Source organism: Pelmatolapia mariae, linkage group LG23 (assembly GCF_036321145.2).
Source record: "Pelmatolapia mariae isolate MD_Pm_ZW linkage group LG23, Pm_UMD_F_2, whole genome shotgun sequence".
In the NCBI taxonomy this organism is placed as follows: domain Eukaryota; kingdom Metazoa; phylum Chordata; class Actinopteri; order Cichliformes; family Cichlidae; genus Pelmatolapia; species Pelmatolapia mariae.
The window spans coordinates 17,363,058-17,368,146 of record NC_086246.1 but is presented as its reverse complement, the minus strand read 5'-3'; positions in this window follow the sequence as shown (position 1 = coordinate 17,368,146).

Genomic DNA, 5,089 nt, shown 5'->3' with positions numbered 1-5,089 from the left:
CATACTTCGGCAGCAGTTTAGGTGAAACAACGAAGGAGAAATGGTGAGAACAGAACAGAAACCGGCTGATGCACTATCCATTTAATTTGGTCAGCAGAGAGGGAGGGGGAGGAAGGAAGAGACACCCAGGCCACAAGGCAGTTTTGAAATTGCGTAACACAATTTTAAACCATCCATCCCTCTGTGTAGCAAACACACACTTCTGCCTTCAGCGGTGTTAATGATATTACCACTGCTAATTTTATCTTGTCATTAAGCTGTGCTGTACAGTGAGCAGTTTATTTTTGCATTTTGTGTTCAACTTAGGTCGCCCTGTTTATTTATGACAGACTTGATTTCGGGGCTTTTCGGCACGGCATGCTGTTGTTATTGTCTAAAACTGATCGCACGATTGTGTGGGAAGCCCAGCCTATCAACTGTCTTCCTTAAACCAACACATCCAGTGATCCATGTCAGGATCTGCTGACCGATTCAAGTTAAAAGCACAAGTCAGCACTTTATAAGCAAATATTGCTTCAGCTGAAGTGGTTAGTTTCAGTTATGATATCAAGTGAGATCAAACAGTGTCAATGTCAGAATTTCAGGCTGTTTTCTGGCAGGTGCGATCTATATTATAGCAACACAGACTCCTCTCCTCTCTTCTCCACACACACGCACACACACACACACATGCACACAGACACACACACACAGCTCTGATGACTTCTGGTAGAACAATCAAAGCAAATTTGGTCAATTCCCTCTCCAATTACCAGTCCCCCCTGACAGAGGCTCCTTTCATTGCTTTGACAATAGAACAGCATGCTCTTAGTCATATGGACTGAGATCTTGTGACGTGGTAATAAGCCAAGCTAAATAAAGACAAGGCGAGTTCCACATGCAATACAATGTGACACTTTTAACAACCAGGTTCACAGACATGACCTGGGGTGGGGTGTGAGGGGTGGGGATGTCCAGAGCTTGTGGAAATAAAGGCATCGGCAGTTTTAAGCTCATGTGTTTTCCCATGAAAACACTCTTTCAATTTCACTTTCCCGCCATGGTTAATATTGGTCTTTGGACCAAAAGGAGGGAAGCCAGGCAGACTGGACTTTGCCAGGGTTTAACAAACTGTACACCTGAATGCAAGGAAAAAAAGTAGGAGATAATAGCGAAATAAATCAGATCACAACACACATGAATGGAGTCCCAAAATGAATTCTTTTTAGGGTTCTCCAAATATTTTTCAAGAAAAATAGGCAAGCGTTCTAATCATTTCTTTAAGTACTCAGGAATAGTTCTCCAGGCTTCTTGGAGAACATTCAAAGCTCTTCTTTGGATGTTTCTGCCTTTTATTGTGTTCTCTGTCAAGATTATCCCACACTGCTTCAATAATGATGAGGTCCGGCCTATGGGGAAGCCAATCCATGACTGATAATGGTTCATTTAGTGTTTTTCTATCCAGAAATGCTTTTACTGCACTGGCAGTCGATGCAGGAAAATGAAGCTGTTGTCAGTCAGACAACAGATGATATAGCATGGTGGATCAAAATCGGACATTACTTACTGGTAGTACTTTTCTGTGTTTTGCGATGTTGGGGATCTCTCAGTTTTGACACGGTCCCCAACATCACTGGATGAAACTAAGCCCCAAACATGATACAGCCTCCACTGTATCAACACTCCATAAGACCTGTTGCCACTGATTTTCATGCCTCTTCTTTTGTAATTTATCATACCTTAGCCTTTTTTGACAGCCATTCTTCCACTGTAGATGGATGTGTTGAAGGACCATATGCATCTGTCAGGTCCTGTGTCAGTTCTTTGCTGTATATCTTCCTATTTCTTAAGGACATGACTTTCAGATACCTTTCTGCTTCTTTTGTCTTCCACTTCTCCCGTTTCCTCAAAACACTGGTCTACGTCTTAAGTTAGGTGGCTTTTTTATGCTTGAATGATTCATCGGTCAGTGCTAAGTGGTTTAACAAAAAAACTACAAGAAGAAAAAAAGAACATTCCTCTGAAAATGGTCAGGTACAAGGACTGGACTGAAAATGAGTGAAAAAGTAACCAATGTCCAAAGAAAAACTTTGAAAGACCTTCAGAAAGTCTTGAACTATTGCTCAAGAGCACTTTTTAAAAAGTAATTCTGGCTCATTGGAAACAAAACTGAAGCAATTGAGAAGTGGTCCAAGACTTTTGCACAGCACTTTGCAATTACTTATATTTTACCTACTTACATTTTATTCATGTTTTACTCACACTCGTGCATAAATGAGTCACTCAGTGTGAGCCGAATTGTCAGTCCAAGGTGGTGACTAAGAGGGTCCAAGAAATCAAATCTGAGGACTGCGCACTTTTTGGAAGAAGGCATGCCAAACTTTCGCAGAATAACTGAATTTGTCCTACCGACAGATGAGCTGCCTCCGAGCGTCCGGAAAGGAAACTCGCTGATATATAGCAATACTGACACTTGTAGAATAAAATACACAGTAAGCTGACGATATCGGGCATGCCCGTGATGAAAGTTACGTCCTACCTGCAAGTTTGCAAACCAGCAGCTCCGCCCACTCCAAGCCAATTAACAGGACCAAGCCAAGTCCCAGTGCTACCTCCTCTTCCTCTCATTTTTCCTTCTTCATCCTGCAGCAGATTAAACTCTACACACCCCTGTCCCCTGGATTATGTTTGTTGACATTATTCCAGTAATAAATTCCAAGGTGACTGCGCGAACTGAGATTTTTATTGTGTTGTCCAAAGTATTACTCACTTTTAGCAGATGTGTCTATTTTTTAGTCTTTGTGAGTCGGCCTCGAAGGATGCACCTCCTGGTGTGGGACTACATGCATCTGAAATATTTCCATTCATTTACTCTACCAGCTGATTTTGCAGAATTTGCTCAAGTGTCCTACCCAGTAGATCACCAACAAAAGGGACACAATGGCATCTAGTGGCGGAATAATTCAGTGCAGAAGACACATGTCACATTAAAAAAATGATATTGTAAATAAGTGTTCAGAATATACAAAAATACAAAGAACACTACAAATATTGTATATTTTTGACACACTGTATTTTTTATGTTCTGTGGAGAAAATATGAAAGATGGGGATAAAAATTAAAACACACTTGTGCATAAAACTCCTCACTACTCAAAAAAATACAAAATAATTATACACAATTTATAACATACTATTCATTCCATAGATTATAATGTCTACATTAAATATTGTATCATCCAAAGCAACAGACACTGCACAAGAGAGGTAAAGAAGAGAGTGGAAGCAATGGGTGGAGATGAGTGTCAGGGTTGATTTGGGACAGAAGGATAGCAGCAAGAGTGAAAGGGAAGGTTTTAGAAGATGGTGAGACCTCCTATGATGTATGCTGTGTGGTTTGGAGGCAGCGAGACTGACAGAAAGACGGGAGGCTGAGCTGAAGTTAAGATTTCCACTGGGACTGATCAGGATGTAGAAGACTAGAAATTAGTTTGTGGATTGTGGAAAGTAAAAATCACAATGATTTAGTGGTCATTAAAATGTGTTCAGAATTTGCAAATTGATGGTGATTCATCTCATAAATCCGGACACATTGCTCTCTATAAAAACTGTCTTTATAATTAAAAACTAACGGTTTCGGCAATACTGGCCCTGTATTTACTTGGTATCAGATTGTTAACATGATTTGCAGTAGCACTACTATGTAGCTACTTAGCAGCTATTCTATTAAAAATTATTAATCATATTTGGTTATTGATCCCAGTTTAGCTGTGACTTACAGCAATTGTCGTCAATGTGTGATTGTTTAAAATCAAAAACTTCATTTTCCTTCGCAACATAAGAACAATTCGGAGCCCAAACTTTTTGGTGATAATTAATGATCAAGATGCATTTTATACTTTTTTGGTCATCTTTTTACAAAGATATGTGTCAGGACAGATAGATGGAAACAGTTTTAAGTGACAAAGGTTATCAGCTGGGCTTGACATCACAATTGTTTGGAAGTCTTAGATATCCGTCCATATCCACATGTATGGACTAAAAAGCAGTTCATAGCTGTTTTAGTCAAGATAAAAAGGACACGTCCTTGATGATTGAGTCAGTTCTGCGACCACCTCAGATTGTGACTACAGACTGGGTGTGTTTGGGACTATCTCTGCAGTACATACAAAACTTTGAAACGAATGTACTGATGCATACTTCCAGAGTGGGGCGCTCTACCACTGATCTAGGAGGTTTCAAACTGCAGAAGACGAGCAGGCCATTTAGATAAAACAGGACAAAAGCCTATGTGTAAGCGCCATTTGGATTCCCATCGGAACAACCTACAGGAGGAGGCTTACACTGGCATAAATCATCGCTAATGCATCTCATCGCACGGTGCATGCCCCATACATTTCTTCCATCCGATCCTCGGCCACTGACAGCCATATTGTACATCTCTACAGTTAGCTGTGTCAGGTTTGCGAGGAAAACTGCAGACATGGGCGGATATCTGTGTTTTTTCTTCAAAATAAAGTTCGAGCTGAAGGGCTGAAAGTGGTCTGCAGGCTACCTAATTCTCTTACATATTAAAATTTTCTGGAAACACTTGTATGGATACATTAGGGAAAATGACTGTGGGGGGTTGATTTAGTCCCGCTATTAACTATTAATTACTGCTTCTGTTTTTAGTCATGTTTTCTTCATTATTTTGTTGTGGTTTTCCCCTTGTTTCTGTCAGCTAAATTTAGCTATATGACAGGAAACTACAGAAACAAAAAAGGGAAAGCACATTATGTCTAGAAAAAAATAATGTACAGACTCATGCTTTAAAAAAAATCTAATCAAACAATAGAGTAAAAATAATAAAGAAAACAATAAAACTTAAGTTTAAAATAAGTATTAAATATTCAGGATCATTGCAATGTGAAAGATGTTGGCTGTTTTATATGCAAAGGTACGGAAGATATCAATCTAAGAGTATGTTTACAAACTGTAAAGGATCGACAGATGTAAACCGCCTTATGATAATATTGCCCAGTTAACTATGTAGTGAACCGCTCGATGCTTTTATTTTTATAGTTAAGACCGGAAGTTGTGTTACTTTATTCTGGCTGGCTCTACACCGA